We start from the raw sequence: 23,156 nt of genomic DNA, 5'->3' as shown, positions 1-23,156 counted from the left end.
TCTGAAGAGAGAATTTAGAGAGCTAGGAAGAAAGCTGAAAAGCTGGACTTCCAGGGAAGTAATTTTTGGATTACTACCTGTGCCATAAGAACAGGAGAAATAGGAGCAGGAGTAGGCCATCTGGCCCATTGAGCCTGCTCTGCCGTTCAACAAGATCATGGCTGATCTGGTCATGGCCTCACTTTCATCTACCTGCCTTTTCCCCATAACCCTCAATTCCCCTACTATGCAAAAATCTATCTAACTTTTGTCTTAAGTATACTTACTGAGGTAGCATCCACAGCTTCATCCGGTAGAGAATTCCACAGATTCACCTCTCTTTGGGAAAAGCAGTTCCTCCTCATTACTGCCCTTAATCTATTCCCCTGAATTTTGAAACTATGTCCCCTAGTTCTAGTCTCACCTACCAGTGGAAACAACTTTCCTGCCTCTATCTTATCTATTCCTTTCTATATGTTTCGATAAGATCTTCTGGCTGCTTTCCCTCCCCCTCCAAAATGCTGTGGATGCAATCCAAGACAGCTGGCAGGGATGACAGCAGAACAGCAATGGCTTGATTTTCTGAGAAAAATGAGGAAGGTGCAAGAAGATGTATTCCAAAAATCAAGAAATATTCAAATGGCAAAATGGTACTGTTATGGCTGACAAGGGAAGTCAAAGCTAATGTAAAAGAAAAAGAGAGCAAAGACACCAAAGCAAAATTAGTGGGAGGATAGACAATTGAGAAGTTTTTAAAAACCTACAGAAAGCAACTAAAAGAATCATTAGGAAGGAAAAGATGAAATGTGAAAGCAAGCTAGCAAAGAATATCAAGGTGGATAGAACAAGCTTTTTAAAGTATATAAAAAAAATAAAAATAGTGGATATAGGACTGTTAGAAAATGAGGCCAGAGAAATAATAACAAGAGACAAGGAGATGGAAGATGAACTAAATGAGTATCTTGCATCAGTCTGCACTGTGAAAGGCACTAGCAGTGTGCGAGGTGTTGAAGGGTGTGAAGGAAGAGAAGCGAGTGCAGTTACTATTACAAGAGAGAAGGTGCTCAATAGTTCAAAGACCTAAATGTACATAAGTCACCCAGACAAGATGAACTGCACCGTAGTGTTCTGAAAGAGGTAATGGTAGAGATTGAGGAGGCATTAGTAATGATCTTTCAGCAATCATTAGACTCTGGCATGATTTTGGAGAACTGGAAAATTTTAAATGTCACTCCACACTTTAAGAAAGGAGGAAGGCAGCAGAAAGATTATAGAACAGTTAACCTGAACCTAGTGGTTGGGAAGATATTGGAGTCAATTGTTAAGGATAATGTTATGGAGTACTTGGAGACACAGGACAAGATAGGATGAAGTCAACATGGTTTCCTTAAGGGAAAATCTTGCCTGACAAACTTGTTGGAATTCTTTGAGGAGATTACAAGTAGGATAGATAAAGGTGATGCAGTGGATGTTGTGTATTTGGATTTTCAGAAGTCCTTTGACAAGGTGCCACACATGAGGCTGCTTACCAAGTTAAGAGCCCATGGTATTACAGAAAGGTTACTAACATGTTTAGAGCATTGATTGATTGGTAGGAAGCAGTGAGCGAGAATAAAAGGATCCTTCTCTGACTGGCTGCCTGTGACTAGTGGAATTCCACAGGGGACAGTGTTGAGACTGCTTCCTTTTATTGTTATAAGGGGGGATGCTAGGAGTAGACCCAAATGCAAGACACAGACACTGAAGAACAAAGAACAAGACTAGGACTAGAGTTAAGCAAGAGAAGTGGGGAAGAAAGGATGCTGGACATTGACACAGGCCCTGGACGAGACAAGGACTCAGGGCCTGGGCTAGGACTTGACCAGGATAGTGGAACCAGAACATGGAACTGGGAACTAGGAGCCTGGGCTTGGACTCCAAGCCAGAGACTGGACAAGGACCCAGAACCTGGGTCTTGACTTGGGCTCGGACCCTGGAACTAGGCGAGGACATGATGAGGCTTGGGTTCTACGAGGCTAAGGTATAGACTCTGAGCCAGAGACTGGGCAAGGACCCAGACCTGGATCTTGACTCGGGCTTGGACTCCAGAACTAGGTGAGGACAAGACGTGGGTACAGGACAAGGAGTGGCAACAGGACTGGACAAGAGACTCCAGCCCAGGACAAGGAATCTCCAGTACCAGGCTGGGCGAGGTACTGCTGGGCTGGGCAAGATTCTCAGACATGGCTAAGACTAGACGAGACCCCGAAGCCTTGACTTGGTCGGGGGGGGGGGCGGGGGGGAGACAGGAGAGCCTGGACCTCTCCTTGGGTACAGGACATAGGGCCGGGACTCATTACACAGAATGCAGAAGATGATGACAAGACAGTTCCCAACACAAGGTAGCAGCAGACAGACAGACCTACCTAGCAAAGGCATGGTCACAGATAGTTCCCAACACTAGGTAGCAGCAAACAGCCAACAGCCAGACCTACCTAGCAAAGACATGGAGACAGACAGTTCTCAACACCAGGTAGCAGCAAACAGCCAGACCTACCTAGCAAAGGCATGGACACAGAGACTGTTCAAAATAACAAAGGACAGTTCCTATCTCGTTCCAGCAGTTGAACTTGACAGCAGTGAAAGCAAGGGTTACAGGCAAGGCAAGACTTCAGGAGGGAGGGCCAGAGAAGGGATTCAGAAAGGGAATTTAGACAGGAACAATCCAGCAGCTATAGGCTGAATCCTGAAGCTATTTATGAAGCCAGCCCAAATGAGAATCAACTGCCTCAACAGAAACTGGGGAAAACCGGAAGACCTGGAATAAGGAACATGGACTGGACTGTGAACTGGAATGCGGATTTCACGGACCAGACCATGACATTTATGCTGTACATCAATGATTTAGATGATGGAATAGATGGCTTTGTTGCCAAGTTTGCAGATAATATGAAGAGTGATGGAGGGGCAGGTAGTGTTGAAGAAACAGGTAGGATGCAGAAGGACTTAGACAGATTAGGGGAATGGGCTAGAAAGTGGCAAATTAAATACTATGTTGGAAAATGCATGGTACGCACTTCGGCAGACAATTTTCTAACTGGGGAGAAAATCCTAAAATCTGAGATGCAAGGGGACTTGGGAGTCCTTGTGCAGAACACCCTAAAGGTAAACTTGCAGGTTGAGTCGGTGATGAGGAAGGCAAATGCAATGTTAGCATTTATTTCAAGAGTTCTGGAATATAAGGGCAGGGATGTGATGCTCTGGGTTTATAATGCACTGGTGAGGCCTCACCTTGAGTATAGTGAACAGTTTTGGGCTCCATATCTAAGAAATTATATGCTGGCATTGGAGAGGTTTCATGGGAGGTTCACAAGGATGATTCCAGGAACGATAAGGTTATCATACGAGGAGCATTTGATAGCTCTGGGCCTGTACTCGCTGGAACTTAGAAGGATGACAGGGGATGTCATTGTAACTTTTTGAATGCTGAAAGGCCTACACAGAGTAGATTTGGAAAGGATGTTTCCCCTGCTGGGGGTATCCAGGAAAAAAAGGTACAGCATCAGAATAGAGGGGTGTCCGTTTAAAACAGAATGCAGAGAAATGTGAAGTTGTGGAATTTGTTACCATAGGTTTTTGGCTGTATTTAAGGCCAAGATTGATACATTCTTGATTGGCCACAGTATCAAATGTTACAGGGAGAGGGCTGGGAAGTGGGACTGAGGAGGGGAAAAAAGGATCACCCATGATTGAACAGCAAAGCAACCCTGATGGGTCAAACAGCCTTATTCTGCTCCTATGTCTTATGGCCTTATGGCCTCTATTTATTCTACCAAAGTGCATGGCCATACACTTCACTGTACAATATTTCTTCTGCTACTTCTTTGCTCGTTCTCCCAATCTGTCCACGTCCTTCTTCAGACTTTCTGCTTCTACAACACCACCTGTCCTCCACTTATCTATGATTCATTTGCAAACTTGGGCACAAAGTCATCTATTCCGTCATCCAAATCGTTGACAGGTAACGTGAAAATAAGTGGTCCTAATACCAAACCTAGTGGATCACCACTAAATCATTGGGAGTTAAGCAGAATAGGCCCCCTTTATTCTGAAACATTGCCTACTGCCATGCTAATATCTTTCTTGCAATAACATGGGCTCTTATTTTGTTAAGCAGCCTCATACGTGGCATCTTGTCAAAGGCCTTCTGAAAATCCAAGTAAACAACATCCACTGACTCTCCTTTATCTATGTCCTCAAAGAATTCCAACAGATTTCTCAGGCAAGATTTCCTGTTAAGGAAACCACAGTCTCTTTGGCCTACTTTAGAACATGTCTCCATGTACCCGGAAACCTCTTCCTTAATGATGGACTCCAACAGCTTCCAAAAGACTGAGGTAAGGCTAACTGGCCTATAATTTTCTTTCTTCAGCTTCCTTACCTTCTTAAAGAGTCCACAGATATTTGCAATTTTAAAGTCCTCCAGAACTATTCCAGATTTTAATGATTCTTGAAAGATCATTATTAATACCTCCACAGTCTCTTCAGCTAGCTCTTTCAGAACCTTGGGGTGAAGTCCACTTGGTCCAGGTGACTTATCTGCCTTCAGACCCTTCAGCATCCCAAACACACTCTCTTTAGTAACAGCAACTACACACAAAATGCTGGAAGAACTTAGTAGGCCAGCCAGCATCTATGGAAAAGAATACTGAGACCCTTCATAAATACACACACTTCTGCCCCTGACAATCTTGAATTTCTGGCATACTGCTAGTATCTTCCACAGTGAAGAAACATAGAAAACCTATAGCACAATACAGGCCCTTTGGCCCACAAAACTGTACCAAAAATGTCCTTACCTTAAAAATTACCATATAACCATATAACAATTACAGCACAGAAACAGGCCATCTCGGCCATTCTAGTCCATGCCAAACTCTTACTCTCACCTAGTCCCACCGACCTGCACTCAGCCCATAACCCTCCATTCCTTTCCTGTCCATATATCTATCCAATTTAACTTTAAACGACAACATCGAACCTGCCTCAACCACTTCTACTGGAAGCTCATTCCACACAGCTACCACTCTCTGAGTAAAGAGATCCCCCTCATGTTACCCCTAAACTTTTGCCCTTTAACTCTCAACTCATGTCCTCTTGTTTGAATCTCCCATCTCTCAATGGAAAAAGCCTATCCATGTCAACTCTATCTATCCCCCTCATAATTTTAAATACCTCTATCAAGTCCCCCCTCAACCTTTTATGCTCCAAAGAATAAAGACCTAACTTGTTCAACCTTTCTCTGTAACTTAGGAAATGAAACCCAGGCAACATTTTAGTAAACCTCCTCTGTACTCTCTCAATTTTATTGACATCTTTCCTATAATTCAGTGACCAGAACTGTACACAATACTCCAAATTTGCCCTCACCAATGCCTTATACAATTTCAACATTACATCCCAACTCCTATACTCAATGCTCTGATTTATAAAGGCCAGCATACCAAAAGCTTTCTTCACCACCCTATCCACATGAGATTCCACCTTCTGGGAAATATACACCATTATTCCTAGATCCCTCTGTTCTTCTGCATTCTTCAATGCCCTACCATTTACCATGTATGTTCTATTTTGATTAGTCCTACCAAAATGTAGCACCTCACATTTTTCAGCATTAAACTCCATCTGCCATCTTTCAGCCCATTCTTCTAACTGGCCTAAATCTCTCTGCAAGCTTTGAAAACCTACTTCATTATCCACAACGCTACCTATTTTAGTATAATCTGCATACTTACTAATCCAATTTACCACCCCATCATCCAGATCATTAATATATATGACAAACAACATTGGACCCAGTACAGATCCCTGAGGCACACCGCTAGACACCGTCCTCCAATCTGACACATGGTTATCTACCACTGCTCTCTGGCATCTCCCATCCAGCCACTGCTGAATCCATTTTACTACTTCGATATTAATGCCTAACGATTGAACCTTCCAAACTAACCTTCCATGTGGAACCTTGTCAAAGGCCTTACAGAAGTCCATATAGACAACATCCACCGGTTTACCCTCGTCAACTTTCCTAGTAACCTCATCAAAAAATTCAATAAGATTTGTCAAACATGACCTTCCACACACATTCAATAAGATTTGTTAAACATGACCTTCCATGCACCTGGGAATACCCATAGCTGTCTATTTTTCTGAGCTCCATGTACCTGTCCAGGAGTCTCTTAAAAGACCCTATCGTATCCGCCTCCACCTCCGTCACCGGCAGCCCATTCCACGCACTCACCTTTCTCTGCGTAAAAAAACTTACCCCTGACATCTCCTCTATACCTACTTCCAAGCACCTTAAAACTGTGCCACCTTAAAAGGCCTTTGACTGATGAAAATACTTATCAAGTTCATCTGCCATTTCTTTGTCCCACCATTACTACCTCTCCATTGTCATTTTCCAGCAGGCCAATATCCACTTTCACATCTCTTTTATTCTTCATATATCTGGAAAAGAAATTCATATCCTTTTTGATATTTTTGGCTAGCTTACCTTCATATTTCACCTTTTGTCTCCAAAAGTTTTTCTAGTTGTTTTCTGTTTGCTTTTATAAACTTTTAATCCTCTAACTTCCCACTTATTTTTGCTATATTATACAATATGTCCTCTCCTTCATTTTTATGTTCTCCTTGACTTTCCTTGTCAGCCACGGTTGCCTCATCCACTCCTTTAGTATACTTCTTCACCTTTGGGATGTATCTATCCTGTGCCTTCCAAATTGCTCCCAGATACTCCAGGCATTGCTGTTCTGTTGTTCTGCTGGCATCCATCCTAGTGACCTCTTCACAATCAACTTTGGCAAGCTCCTCTCTCTCATGCTTCTGTGATTCCCTTTACTCCACTTTAATACTGATACATCTGATTTTATTCTCTCCTTCTCAAATTGCAGGGTGAATTCTATCATATTATTCATCAGTTATTTCTTCATCAGTTTGAACGGGACACAATTGCGCAAGCGCATGGAGGCCAGCCAGTGAGAACAGCTAGAAGAGTTTAAAAAGAAGACAGATTTATAAAGCGAGTATCGGAGAAGTGGGCAACAGAGTAGAGGCAGACAGAGTAGGAAGGCTTTAGCTCAACAGGGCTTCGGCGATAAAGGGTCGAGGTGAGGAAGGTTACTTGTGTAGAATACAGATAGAAAGTATGTGTGTGAGGCCGGTTTTCTGTGCTCGGTGTCAGATGTGGGAGGTCCTGGAGACTTCCAGCCTCCCGGATGGCCACATCTGCACCAGGTGCGTTGAGCTGCAGCTCTTTAGGGACCACATTAGGGAACTGGAGATGCAGCTCGATGATCTTCGTCCGGTCAGGGAGGGTGAGGAGGTGGTAGAGAGGAGCTATAGGCAGGTAGTCACTCTGGGGTTGGGGAGACAGATAAGTGGGTAACAGTCAGGAGAGGGAAGGACAGGAGTTAGAGGCTAGAGAGCACCCCTGTGGCTGACCCGTTAACAATAAGTACTCCTGTTTGAGTACTGCTGGGGGAGATGGCTTACCTAGGGGAAGCAACAGTGGTCGTGCCTCTGGCACAGAGTCTGGCCCTGTGGCTCAGAAGGGCAGGGGAAGGAAGAGGATGGCAGCAGGTGATTCTGTGGGCACAGGAAAGAAACGCAGATGATAGTTTGCCTCCCAAGTGGCAAGGTCTAGGATGTTTCTGATTGAGTCCACGATATCTTGAAGTGGGAAGGAGAACAGCCAGAGGTTGTGGTACATACTGGTACCAATGACATAGGTAGGAAAACGGAGGAGGTCCTGAAAACAGACTACAGGGAGTTAGGAAAGAAGTTGAGAAACAAGACCTCAAAGGTAGAAATCTCAGGATTACTGCCTGTGCCACGTGACAGTGAGTATAGGAATAGAATGAGGTGGAGGATAAATACATGGCTGAGGGATTGGAGCAGGGGACAGGGATTCATATTTCTGGATTATTGAGATCTCTTTTGGGACAGGTGTGAACTGTACAAAAAGGACGAGCTGTACTTGAATCCCAGGGGGACCAACATCCTGGCGGGGAGGTTTGCTAAGGTTATTGGGGAGAGCTTAAACTAGAATTGCTGGGGGGATGGGAACCGAACTGAAGTGACGGAGGAAAGGGAGGTTGGCTCACAAATAGAGAAAGCTTGGAGATAGTGCGAAAGGGAGGATAGGCAGGTATTGAGAAGGGACACGCTCAGACCAATTGTTTGAGATGTGTCTATTTTAGTGCGAGGAGTATTATAAACAAAGTGGATGAGCTTAGAGTGTGGATCAGCACTTGGAGCTATGATGTTGTGGCCATTACAGAGACTTGGATGGCTCAGGGGCAGGAATGGCTACTTCAAGTGCCAGGCTTCAGATGTTTCAGAAAGGACAGGGACTGAGGCAAAAGAGGTGGGGGCGTGACACTGTTGATCAGGGATAGTGTCACGGCTGCAGAAAAGGAGCAAGTCATAGAGGGGTTGTGGGTGGAAGTTAGGAATAGGAAGGCGTCAATAACTCTACTGGGTGTTTTTTATAGACCACCCAATAATAACAGGGACATCGAAGAGCAGATAGGGAGACAGATTCCACAAATGTGTAATAATAACAGGGTTGTGTGGTGGGAGATTTTAATTTCTCAAATATTGATTAGCATCTCCCTAGAGTGAGACTTTTAGATGGGATGGAGTTTGTTAGGTGTGTTTAGGAAGGTTTCTTGACGCAATATGTAGATAAGCCTACAAGTGGAGAGGTTGTACTTGATCTGGTATTGGGAAATGAACTTGGTCAGGTGTCAGGTCTCTCAGTGGGAGAGCATTTTGGAGATAGTGATCCAATTCTGTTTCCTTTACCATAGCATTGGAGAGGGATAGGAACAGACAAGTTAGGGAAACGTTTTGTTGGAGTAAGAGGAACTATGAGGCAATCAGACATGAACTTGGAAGCATGAATTGGAAACAGATGTTCTCAGGGAAACGTACAGAAGAAATGTGGCAAATGTTCAGGGGATATTTGTGTGAGGTTCCGCATAGGTATATTCCAATGAGACAGAGAACTCTGCACATCCAGCAGCATCTATGGAAATGAGAATACAGTTAATGTTTTGGGCTGAGACCCTTCTTCAGGACCACAATCCAGTATTGCCTTTCCCCTAGTGGGCTCAACTACAAGCTGCTCTAAAAAGCTGTCTCATAGGCATTCTATAAATCCTCTCTCTTGAGATCTAGCACCAACCTGATTTTCCAAATCTACATGCATATTGAAATCCACCATGACTACAGTAACATTGCCCTTATTATATGCCTTTTTATCCTTGCAGCTTCTTAACTCGACCCACAAGGATTTTTCATCTTCTGACCCCATGGCACCCTTTTCTAAGGATTTGATTTCATTTTAAACCAACAGAGCCTCAGCACTCCCTCAGCCGACCTGACTTTGGATGCAATGTATATCCTTGGATGTTAAGCACCCAACTATGATCTTCTTTCAGCCACGTTTCAGTGATGTTCAGGACATTATACCTGCCAGTTTCTAACTGTTGCACTTCACCTCATCCCACTGATTTCAATGTTGTCCTATCATCTGTCTGCTCATCCTCACAGCCTCACTACACACAGCATCAACTTGTATACCAACTGCCCCATCCTCAGCCCTATGACCCCAGTTCCCATCCCACTGCCAACTTAGTTTAAGCACTCCCCAACACCTCCCCATACCTGCCCACAAGGATATTTGCTCCCCCTCAGGTTCAGGTGTAACCTGACCTTTTTGCACAGGTCACAACTTCTCCGAGATTACTACATTAAGTAATGGATGCTAGTAAAGAAGTCATTTTTTCAGTTTGAATACTTCATGAAAGTTATGAAGACTTCGTGTGTGTTTCAGTAAATGAGTTATTAGAGGTGATGGTTTGCCATGATATTTGAAATTGTCTCACGGAAGCATTTTTGCCTGTGTTTAGAAAAGAGACCCTTTCAATAGCTGACATTGCAGCTTTGTGGGGGTGGTGAGATCAAGGATAACCTGTCATTGTTGAAGATTGAAGTAATACGATGTATAGTCAGAGCTGTTTTTATTCTTTTCATCTTCACCTTCAGTCAGCAATAAAGAACTTCTTACTGCTATTTCTCTTTATAAAACAGATATAGAAGTGAGGCTGAGCATTCAAAAACCTTAGACAATATGGAAAATTGAATTATTGTTCATGTATTGAAAGCTTAGATCACGCAGCATGCCATGTCTAATTCCATTCAAGTTTAAACAGAACATTTCTGAAAAGTAAAAAATATTACAGTTTAACGGTTGTTGACCACACCATATTGGAGACAATCATAGCCAGGCGGGTTTTGCTGGAGAGGGTTGGGCAGCTGAACTATTTGCCATGTGGATTCCAGGACCTGGGAGGGATAGCATTTTACAATGGGTGAATGGCCTTGATGAGGATGTGCTAGATGGGGAATGGCTTCACTCTGGTAGAGAGTTCGTACTCAGCAAAAGAGAATGAGGAGAAGTGATGCTGGGGGTGGGGAAGTAGGTGGTTCTGGGAAAAAGTGCAGGAATGAAGAGGGAAAAGAAGTCTGAATGGGGAGGAACTGATCATGGAGCACATTGAGTGAAAGGGAGACAGTTTGAGGCAGGAAGACTAGGGGAAGGGAGATCGACTGAAAGAGATTAAGGTGGTTAAGAAAGTAGAGCTTGAGGAAGAAAATATGGGTGGGTGGGTGTGTGTGTGGGTGTGTGTGTGTGTGTGTGTGTGTGTGTCTATGTGTGTGTGTGTGTATGTAGTATGTAGTGTGTGTGTCTGTGTGTGTGTGTGTGTGTGTGTGTGTGTATGTAGTATGTAGTGTGTATGCCTGTATGAGAATGTATGCGTGTGTTACTTGGGCATTTATTCTAGCAGACCAAGATTTCACTCTGTGAGATCCTTATAACTATTGTGTAATGACCATCACACATTAAAATAAAATCCATCCACAGGCACCTTCCATTTCTCAGAATTGCAGTGGAAGCAAATTTTCTTCACATTCTGGATGACTTCCAAAGAAGGAGTGGGTCCCACTTAGGTTAGTCAGGAAAGAATACCTCAGATTTTTTCTGTGTGACCATAGGTCATCGATGCTTTATTAAGTCGAAACAAACTTGTTGTTGGCCTTTAACCTGGCTCTGTCATGGTCCAGTCCATGATGTCCCCATTCCGGTTTATGGTCCGGTCCATGGACTTAGGACTCCGGGTCTTCCAGCAGTCCCTTGTTTGACTAAATCAAAGGCACTTGATTCCCATCTTTGGGCTTGCAATATAAGTAGCCTTGGGATTGAGTGTGGGCTGTTGGTTTGTCTTGTCAATCCCCCTTGGAGCAACCTGCTGATAGAAGGCTAGTGAAACTGTTTGTGATCTCTAGGCCTGGTTGGAAGACCACTGCTTCATGGAGCCTTGTTGCCACTTGTTGGAGTGGTCCTTGCGGTATGGATTCGGCTGTTTCCCGGGCCAGCTGAGTGGCTACCAGCCACTCCAAGCTAGGTTGGGATCTGGCTGTTTCTGCAGCCATCTGAGGTTGCAGGCTGAACTGAGACTCGGAGCTTCCCTGGAGCAGAGATGGAACTGTCTGTTGTTCTTTGGTGTTTGTCTCTTCTTGTCCTTGCCCCTGTGGGGTAAGCCAGGCCGTTTTGCTGTTGCCCTGTGTTGGGGTCCTGTCTTGTCTTGTCCTCGCCTCTGTGGGGTAAGTCAGGCTGTTTTACCGTTGCCCTGCGGGGGGATCGGTCTTGTCTTGTCCTTGCCTCTGTTGGGTAAGTCTGGCTGTTCTGCCATTACCTGACGGAGAGACCTGTCCAACCTTGGTGTGGAGATGAAGTTGAGTCCTGGCTTGTCTTTGGATAAGTCCTGGCTCTATGTCTATGTTCTGTCCTGTCTCATGTTTGTGTTATGTTAAAGATGAGTCCTGGCTTGTCGAAGGATAAGTCCTGGTTCTATGTTGATGTTCAGTTCCCAGTCCATCTCTCAGCTCCAGTCTCTGAGTTATCATCCTCCGCATTTCAAGACGAAGACCCCGATCCTCAAGGACCCCAAGCCAAGCCCAAGCTCCAAGAACCCAAACCTCAATGATACCAAGCCAAGCTCCAAGAACCCAAGCCTTAAGGATCCTTAGCCAAGCTCAAGACCCAAGACCTCAGCCTGTAGCTGGGCTCAAGACCCAAGACCCCTAGCCTCAAGAATCCCAAGCCAAACTCAAGACCCAAGACCCCAAGCCTTGAGGATACCAAGCCAAGCTCAAGACCCAAGACCCCAAGCCTCGAGGATCCCAAGCTGAGCTCAAGACCCAAGACCCCAAGCCTCAAGGATCCCAAGCCAAGACCCAAGACCCCAAGCCTCGAGAATCCCAAGCCAAGCTCGAGACCCAAGACCCCAAGCCTCGAGGATCCCAAGCCAAGCTCAAGACCCAAGACCCAAGACCCCAGCCTCAAACCATGTCATGTCCTTGCCTGGTTCTGGGGTCCGAGCCCGAGGCAAGACCCAGGTTCTGGGTCCTTGTACAGTCTCGGGCTCGGAGTCCGAGCCTTGTCTCCAAGCTCGGGCCTCTAGACCCCAGCCACGTCCTGCCCTGAAACCATGTCATGTCCTTGCCTGGTTCTGGGGTCCAAGCCCGAGGCAAGACCCAGGTTGTGGGTTCTTGTCCAGTCTCGTGCACGGAGTCCAAGCCTTGTCTGCTAGTCCATGGTTCCTAGTCCTGGTCCCGCTTTCCCTAGCCCAAGTCTGCGTTCTTGTCCCTGCTCCTTGCCTGAATCCTGTCATGTCCCTACTCTAGTCAAGTCCTTTCCTTGTACTTCAGTGTCTGTGTCTTGCATTTGGGTCCGTTTCCAGCACCCCATTGTAACAGGATCCCTGAAATTCCCTCATTATTCTCCATCTCTCATCACCTTTCCTCTTTTGAATCTCCTTTTAAGTTATCCATTTAACCTGACCATTGACCCCTTCCAAATCCTCTTGATGTGGTTTGGTGTCAAATTTTCCCCTATGCATGATGTGCCTAAATGCATTTTACTGCATTGATTTTTAAAAATTTAAATTATTGTTCCTGATTTGATAGGACAAGGTGGTGAGGTTACTACTGAGAAAGTAAGCGAAACCATTGTTTACCATCTCCCATCATATTCAACAATTACTCTGTCATTGTTCATCAGATTCTGCCAAAGTACCTGGGACTTGTGATTCTGTAGGAGGATAGTCACAGGAGATGTCCAAGAGGGTCAGGCAGTGGCATGAATTGCCAAATATAGCTGAACAGGTGATATGTTTATCTTGTGCCCAGGAAAAGAGGGAAAGGCTTTTGCAAGAGCATTTTCTCTTTAATCTATAATGAATTAGCATGCCATTCCATAAATAGTTACAGACACATGAACATGTCCATGTTCTAAAGACAACTGTAAATATTAAATTATAAGGATCTTTAATGGCTTATTCCTATGAATTGTCAGCATTGCCGTGCTCATACTAAAAATACAATGATTTTAATTTGATTGGGTCTTTACAAATTAACAAATTTCACAATATATGCAGGTGATATTAAACCTGATTCTGATTCTTAGTAGGTGAAATAACTGTGAAATGGTAAGTGGTAAATTAAATTTTAGAAGACAATGAGAGATTTCTCATTATCTCATGATCATCTTTTTTGATGTACTCCAGCCAGCATTTTCCCAATGACACTTGTCACTGGTTTCAGTATGGACTACGGCAGGGAGGAAAGGTTGACTATCACGGTGAGGAGCGGGTGAGGAAAATGATTGTAAAGTGTAGCAGGAGCATAGTGGGAAGATATTGGCCAAAGCAACCAGGAGGCAAAGCAGCCAACATGGTGGAGGAAGAAAGATCATATTGCACATGAGAGTATGTGACCCATTAAGACAAGAAGAAAGAATGACCTCTCCAGCATATGGGTAATGAAGAGGATGGATCTCTAAAGGTTATCTTGATGGCCAGGGGAAATACCCCTGTTCTTCTAGTCCACAGAAAAAGAACAGTGACCTCTTTGGGCCACCTTTTGAATTATTTGTTCTGTTTTCCTCCTAGTGATATGTTTTCTGATTGGGAAGTACATTCAGCAGCAGTGACTTGCAGATTGGGTTCATTATTTTTTATGGCTCTTGCGTCTTATTGTCTGCACTGCACGTTCTTCATAACAGTAACGGTTTCTGCATTCCACTGTTGCTCCCATCTTTGTACAACCATGATGTACTTATATTCCAAAATGATCTGCGTGGACAGCATGCAAAATAGTGTTTTTCATTGTATCTCAATAATAAACCAATTATCACTTATTATGCAGATCCAATTTAGAAGTGAATAACGAAGTTTCCTGCTACTCTGTGGTGGGGTACTTGGGTGCAGAGATATCATCACCCTTTTGAATGGATGGGTTCTTTATTTTGGAGTGTTTAGTTCAAATTCCTTTTCTTATTCTCCTCTCCCTGCCTTACACATTACAATGGCTTAATATAATTGGCAAAGAGGGATCTTAAAAATATGGGAGGAAACTGAATGATATAACTCCCAAAGGAGATAAAAGGATGAAGGGAGAAGTAAATGGACAACATTAAATATCTTTAGAGAGGAAACCTTGCAAATTCAAGTATATCAGAAAATTTAATTCCCATTATAAAATTATTACTTGTAGAATTGAAACTAAGATTAGATGTGACTAATTTCATTCTTCAATTACAGAGCAATATATTGTACAAGACACCATTAATAAAAGTGCCATTCAACCAATTAGCATATGATATCTTATGTCCGAACTACTCAAAAAAAAAAAAAAAAAAAAAAAAAAAAAAAAAAAAAAAAAAAACATCTTCCTAACTTGAGTGAGATTATGCAGAGGTTTAGTTTTCAAGAAGTCTGGAGATTGTATAACTATGCCAATCCACCAACTATTTCTAACTCATATGTTTATATGCAAGCTTATGTTAAGGTTAGAAGTTCACATTGCTCATTAATTTTCAAACTACTCTACATATCCATGAAGCTTCTTGCAATGATCAAATTTCAGGTTACCGTCATGGAGATTGCAGAGAGATTTAACAAGTTTGTCAGGGACTTAACACACATGCCCATCGCAAGAAAATTTCAGAGTCATAGATAAGTACAGCACAGTTACAGGCCCTTCAGCCCACCTAATACATGCTGAATAATTTAAGCCACCTACTCCCATTGACCTGCACCGGGACTATAACTCTCCAGATACCTATCCATACTTCTCTTAAACATTGAAATCGAGCTTGCATACAACAGTTGTGTTGGCTGCTCCTTCCACACTCTTACTAGCCTCTGAGTGAAGAAGTTTCCCTTCATGTTCCTCTTAATCTTTTCACTTTTCACCTTTCACCCTTAACCTGGGCAATCAGACAAAGCTTTGAGCCAACTTTTCATTTTGGCCATGCCCAGGTAATCGGCATATAGCTCCACTACCACTTTAGCTCTTAGTTTGGATTGTGTAACAACTTCCAATCCCCACATTAGACGACCTCTCTCAAGGGCAAGTTCATCCCGGCACTGGTTAAAAATAGGGGAACTGGGATTTCTGCGACACATCCCAGCCTTTTGGTTGGCCACGTAGACTTGAGATACTGCGGTGTTTCTAGTTTCCCTTTAGATTATCCCTGCCTTGATAGGGAGACATTCAATTGCATTAGGGAGAATACGTCCAGATGAGTGCATTTTTTTAGGTATATCCTTTTCCATGGATAAATGGGACAACTCGTCGTCATTTCCATGATTATTTGTCCCTTTGAATTTGATCTTGTAATTGTATCCTCCAAGAAATAAAGCTGATCTCTGCATTTGTGATGCTGCTGTTAGTGGAACACCCTTCTGTGGATTGAAAAAAGACACAAGTTGTTGATGATCAGTAATGAGGGTAAACTCTTCCCCATAAATGTACTGGTGGAAACATTTTCTACCCCAAACCAGAATCAAGGCCTCTCTGTCAATCTGCATGTGATTTTTCTCTGAAGTGGTAAGGGAATGGGATGCAAAGTCTATGGGATGTTTACTTCCATTACTCATAACCTGTGACATAATTGCACCTATACCATAAGGTAGTGCATCACATGCAAGCTTTACTGAATGATGTGGATCCTAATGAGTGAGTACAGTGTCTGACATCACTATTTCATTTATCTTTTTGAAAACCACCTCACACTGCTTTGTCCATGGTCATGTCTTCCCAGTCTTTAGTGATGAGTTCAAGGGGTGGAGCACAGCAGCCAGGATAGGCAGGAACCTGTAATAGTACTCGACAAATCCTAAAAAGAACCACAACTGTGACACGTCCTTTGACCTTTGTGCATCCACCATTCCTAGAATTTTCTCAGCACACTTCTGCATATAGATTTTGGACTATGACTACATTCTTCTTTTCAGTTTTATGGTTTTTAAATTCTGTGTTTTTGCCATTATTTCTCGATTTTTCTGTGGGGAGAGGAGGGTTTGGGGACACAATGTTCATGTTGCGTTTTGTGCGGGGTGGGGGTCTTGGTGGGGTTCTGCTTGCGTTTCATATGGGGGAGGGGTCTTTGGCGGTTGATGATCATGTTGGTGGATTTGCTGTTTCTCTCTGAAATGACTTCCATTGTTGTTCTTTGTTTCATAGCTTCCTGGGGAAGAAGAACCTCAGAGTTGTATTCTGCATACTTACTTTGATAATAAATGAACCTTTGAACAGTAAGTGATGTTTAGTTTAAAGAATCCACACTGAACCCGTAATCTTCTTGTCTTTTTAACAAATTCTTGAGATTTTGGAGATGTTCCTTGTCATCCTTACTGGGAACAATGATGCCATCCAGGTAACACTGAGCTCCTGGACAGCCTTGCAGTACCTGGTCCATAGCTTTCTGCCAGAGTGCAGCTGCAGATGCTACTCCAGAAATAAGCTTATTATAGTGATAAAGCCCTTTGTGAGTATTTATGGTGAGAAACACTTTGGACTCTTCTTCCATCTCCTTCTGTAATTAGGCCTCAACAAGGTCTACTTTGCTGAAGTGTTTCCATCCAGAAAGGTTTGCAAACATATCCTCTGTCCTGAGCAGAGGATATTGACCAAATTTCAGTACTGGGCCGATGGTGACCTTCTAATCACCACAGATCCTGACAGGCCCATCCGTCTTGGCTACTGGGACCACTGGGATCCACCCAACCTTGAAAAGTATTCTTTCAGCCTCCATGTGATTTAGCTCACTGGCTACTTTATCATGGTCATTATAAAGAACTGGATAGGCTTTGTAAAACTTGGGTGTGGCATTTTCACTTAACACTATTTTACCCAATGCCATTCTTGAACACTGCTATACCATCATCCAGTACCTTTCTTAATTTGCTTTCAGTTGACTCTCTTGCAGGGGATGTGGCATGAAAATAGTGGATGGATCTCCAATCAGGTTGTAGTTGGCTCAGCAAGTTATGTCCCCACTGTATTGCCCCTCCTGTTTTTTATCTCATACAAGCCCGATGTGTCTTGTTAGTCATTGTTGTTCTCAGTTAAATGTCATTTCCACAGGAGTTATTGTTTCCCCAGTATTAGTTCTTGGTTGGATATCTGCAGGCTTCAGTTCAGTATCTGCCATCAAACGTTGTTTTGTGGAATGACTGAAACAGTTGAAGCAGTGTTCCATGCTATTTTAATTAATTTGCCATTTATTTTTGGTGGCAGTCATATTGCTTGACTATTGTTAGTGTTCACATTATAAATCTCAAGGCTATCAATCCTGTGTCACTCTCATTATTATCAGATTTTTCATCAACAGCATGCAGATTAGTGCTCTTTTTGAAACTGCAACTTGATTTTTTTTTATCTTTTTCTCTTCCCTGTGTAGTCCAATTATTTTTGTCTGCCTAATATGCTTTTTGGATGTCTCATACTTTGAGGCATTTTCTGCAAGTTTCACCTTTAAGTCTGATGTATGTGAGGACCTGACACAACAGTAGCACAATTTGCTCAGCTAATTTGTCATCTGTCTAAACACTGCAGTTTTGTTCATGCTCAGTTTCATTCCTGGCTGCAGCTTAGTTGTGTCTCTGCCTGTTGTTTCCATTGATACAGCTATGTACCTCAACTGCTCTTTTAAATGTATGCTGTGCTTCAGTTATTCAGAGCTATTTTTGAATACTTTCTTATAAGATTCTACAAGCTAAATGATCTCTCAGTGCATCATTAACCACGTCACAGAACTGACAATCTCAATTCAGTGGACTCCCCTTCATTTTGATTCTGCTTACGAAACTTAGTGTGTCCATTCAACAATGGCTTCAATTTTAAATGTCCCTGCATTACCTTCACACTGTCAGCACAGTTCACTTCAGTTGGCTTGGTTGTAGCAGTTAAACCTCTAAGCAAAACTGTATGCCTTTAAACCCATGGCGCTCAGCAAACTGGCATGCACTTCTCATATGCTATTTCATTTGCTTCAAAATATAACTCACTTGGCTCAGTATGCATATTCCAGTTATCTTGTGTGCATTCAAATGCATCCATCATTCCAATGTAGCCAGCCATTTCTGTTTTTTATAAATGATTATTATCACCTAGCACTCGCTGTTTATGAACCTGTGAATTTGTCCTTTTTCTGCCTTTTTTTAATTTGAACATCTAGTTGTGCTTCAACAGGTAGGTAATCGTAAGTTTGTTTAAAACTTCCATTACACCACTGTTAGGCTATGTAGCTCCAAAACAAAACTAATTGCAAGAAGAAAGGCAGGAGGCTGATAGAACTTGTCTTGGTTTTGTTTTTTATTTTAAGCAAGGTGTGTACAAATGTTATAGTGACGTGGTGACGTATGCTATTCACGTACTTATACATATAACCTATAGTGAATTATTTAAATGAACAAGAATATTTAATCAAGCAAAATATTTACAATATTACTAAAAAATTAAATACACAACATTTTGAGTTGGTTTTATTACCTGATGTCAGGAACTGGAGAAGTCTCATTCTACAAGCATAGGATCCTGTATAATTTAAGTAGTTGCCATCTTCAGCATATATAGAGCAGCCTAATCAAATGTGACTGGTAAATGTAAATAGCACATTGTATCACTTACCATGTAGGTGCCTGGTTACGTACTTTATCCAGGAATAACGGCAGGAAAACATTAAATTCCTAGTTCTATATCTTTTGAATTATGTTACATATATCAGAATTACTTTGCTCTTTATATTAATTTAAAATTTATTCAATATTTTAACCTAAATTCAACATAAGCATGGGAGGCTGGTGGAACTTTGGTTGCTAATAGCTTTCAACTAATGTATATTAACCGAGGTCAGGAATTTAATCTGCATAGAAATGTATGTAAAATCTTTGTGGCAGTTTTAAAGCCTTCCCGAGTTAGTCTGAAAGTATTGTTGGTGCTAAGTTTACTTTATTTAAAGATGGACTGGCAGATATCACTGACAAAATCATTTGATAATTTCTGGAGAAGGTCAAATTTAAGGAAGAACAAATGTAGCTTTTACCTTGTCTGAATGTAAGTACGTATTTTCAGTGAAAAAGCTTTGTGCAAGAGCATTGACTAAATCTTACAAATGTTAAAAGCTGTTGAAAGGATTGTTGTTTTCTCTACATCTTGGTTTGTACAAAGATTTGACCCTTTTCAGTATTCTGCCTGAGAATTCTTTAAAATTCATGTGATGCGTGGGCTCTAACTTGAATAGTTGCTGTGCATGCGGAGACATAACCATGAGACACAAACTTTAAGAAATGTGAAGGTTGCAGTGACAAAAACTGCAACAATAACGGAAGGGTATGGAGCTCAGGATCAGGTAATGAGGGAAAAATCTGTGTAAAGATCAATACAAAGAGACATAACACAGAGAGGTTGTCTCAGTTTGAAAGGCAAAATGAGACACAAACCTGTCAAGAGCTAATCAACAGTGTGCTAGGCACCGTGTGCCCTTGGTGAATAAAAGAAAAGCTATTTAAAAAAAACACAAGGCTTGTGAACTAATTTAATGAAAAATCTAAATTACTTATTGCTTTAGTCATTCATTCAGAGTTAAATTTTACTGTAAAAACTCGATAAGGACTTTGATCTTTGGAAAGCGTTAAATTCCAACTAGTTTGTTTTACTCCTATATTTTTGGATCCAAACACCGAAACATTACAAATAATGAATTACACTCAAGATTCAAACTTTTAACTGCATAACTTAGGCTATTTTAATTATTATGAGGTGAAAAGTGAAGATATTCACAACATACAATGCTATTTGTCACACCTCAACAACTGAATCCACCCATCTTTGCATACATTTGTAGGTAAAGACAACTTTCATACGAAAATTGATGAGAGGCAGACAATAAAAATCAAATTCCTATTATAACATTCAAGGTTTTACTGGTGTTAAGTCCCTCACAATCAACATCCTTGGCTTTGAGGGGTGGAGGGGTGGAGAGCACAGAAAGATCTACTATAAACCTACCGACTCTCACAGCTACCTGGACTATTCCTCTTCCCACCCTACCTCTTGCAAAAATGCCATCGCCTTCTCGCAGTTCCTCTGTCTCTGCCGCATCTGCTCTCAGGATGAGGCTTTTCATTCCAGGACAAAGGAGAGGTCTTCCTTTTTTAAAGAAAAGGGGCTTCCCTTCCTCCACCATCAACTCTGCTCTCAAACGCATCTCTCCCATTTCACGCACATCTGCTCTCACCCCATCCTCCCGCCACCCCATTAGGAATAGGATTCCCCTTGTCCTCACCTACCACCCCACCAGCCTCTGGGTCCAACATATTATTCTCCGTAACTTCCGCCACCTCCAACGGGATCTCGCCACCAAACACATCTTTCCCTCCCCCACTCTTTCTGCTTTCCACAGGGATCGCTCCCTACGCGACTCCCTTGTCCATTCATCCCCCCCATCCCTCCCCACTGATCTCCCTCCTGGCACTTATCCTTGTAAGCGGAACAAGTGCTACTCATGCCCTTACACTTCCTCCATTACCACCATTCAGGGCCCCAGACAGTCCTTCCAGGTGAGGCGACACTTCACCTGTGAGTCGGCTGGGGTGATATACTGCATCCGGTGCTCCCAGTGTGGCCTTCTATATATTGGTGAGACCCGACACAGACTGGGAGACCGTTTCGCTGAACACCTACGCTCTGTCCATCAGAGAAAGCAGGATCTCCCAGTGGCCACACATTTTAATTCCACGTCCCATTCCCATTCTGATATGTCCATCCACGGCCTCCTCTACTGTCAAGATGAAGCCACACTCAGGTGGGAGGAACAACATCTTGTATTCTGTCTGGGTAGCCTCCAACCTGATGGCATAAACATTGACTTCTCTAACTTCCGTTAATGCCCTTCCTCCCCTTCTTACCCCATCCCTTATTTATTTATTATTTTTTCCTCTTTCTTTCTCTTTCTTTTTTCTCCCTCTGTCCTTCTCACTATATCTTCCTCTGATGCTCCCCTCCCCCTTTCATTCTCCCTAGGCCTCCCATACCATGATCCTCTCCCTTCTCCAGCCTGGTATCCCTTTTGCCAATCAACTTTCCGGCTCTTAGCTCCATCCCTCCCCCTCCTGTTTTCTCCTATCATTTCAGATCTCCCCCTCCCCCTCCCACTTTCAAATCTCTTACTACCTCTTCTTTCAGTTAGTCCTGACGAAGGGTCTCAGCCCGAAACCTCGACTGTACCTCTTCCTATTTTTGCTGCCTGGCCGCTGCGTTCCACCAGCATTTCGTGTGTGTTGCTTAACACTGGCTTCAAGAGCTAGTCAGAGGTCAGATATATGCAATGATTGAATCAACTCCTAACTTCCCATGTGCTTACCACCAACTACAAGACATACAGAAAGTCTTGTCAAAGGGCCTCGGCCTGAAATGTCGACTGTATTCTTTTTCTAGATGCTGCCTGGCCTGCTGAATTCCTCCAGCATTTTGTGTGTGTTGCTCGGATTTCCAGCACCCGCAGATTTTCTGTTGTTACAGAAGGTCATGAGTGGGATAGAGTGCTCGCCACATGGCTGCATGAGTGCAGATACAGCAACACTGGAGAAGTTCAACACAATGCAGGACTCTACTAGTACCCATCCTGAACAGAACATTCTGTACACCACAGTACCTGAGAAGATGTTGGAGTATTTATAATTAGGCACTTGACAAGATCCAATAGGGGTGTATGGGGTGGCTAGAGAGGGGTAGTACCTCTGATGGGGGGGCCTGCCATGCCCTTTTCCGGGCAGCTTGTCCACCTTTGGTCCCCACCTGGCTCTCAGCTCTCACCTGTGGCTCCAAGTATCTGCAACACGCGCAGCAGCCACGCCCCAGTAAACCATCTCGGCAGACGGGCCAAACCAGCTGAGGGTAGCCGACAGGTCTTCAACCCTCGGTGAGGTAGGGGATCTGTCTGTCTCAGCGTGTGAAGTCTGGCCATGGCGGATTGAGCGGAAGAGACCAGTTAATAGTCCAATGGTCAAGAAAGCAGGCCAGCAGGTGTGGTGGAGCACTAAGATCACGACAAGGCACTTAGACGTTCCAGTCATCCACTGCAAGAGGTGGTGATCTCACCCAGCAGAAGGCAAAGGCAAACCACTGCTGTAACATGCCGAGTACATGATTTCCCAATATGTCAGAGCGGCGTGGAGGGAAATCGTCCACCAACTAGAAATTCCAGATGCGACCTAACGATGACAAAGATCCAATAAAAAGAAGTTAGGTTTAAGTGGAGCGACCATTATATAAGTGGGCCAGTACTATCAGAGTTAGAGTGGGAAGTTGAGGTTTTGGCTCATTGAAGCTTCAGCGAAGAGAGGCAAAAGCTGTAGGTAGGTTTTTTTGTTTAATTTTTCTTTCCTTACTTAGTGCAGTGGGGATGCCAAGCAGGATAGCGGAATGCTCCCCTTGTGGGATGTGAGAAGGCAGGGAGACCTCCAGTGTCCCTGGCAATTAGACCTGCAAGAAGTGCATGCAGCCAAATGCTAGTGAATCCAGAAACAGGAAAATTATACAGGTTAATATGAGGCTAAGGAGTTGGTGTGGGAGGGAGATCTTCAGATGTTTGGATCATTGGGCTCTCTTCCAGGGAAGGTAGGACCTGTATAGAAGGGACGGTTTGCACCTGAACTGGAGGGGGTCTAATATTCTAGCAGGAAGGTGTGCTAGTGTGTCACTGAGGGCTTAAACTAGCG

The sequence above is a fragment of the Mobula birostris genome, chromosome 1 (assembly GCF_030028105.1).
Source record: "Mobula birostris isolate sMobBir1 chromosome 1, sMobBir1.hap1, whole genome shotgun sequence".
NCBI lineage: Eukaryota > Metazoa > Chordata > Chondrichthyes > Myliobatiformes > Myliobatidae > Mobula > Mobula birostris.
The sequence above is the reverse complement of the archived record's forward strand: the minus strand, read 5'-3'. Positions refer to the sequence as shown.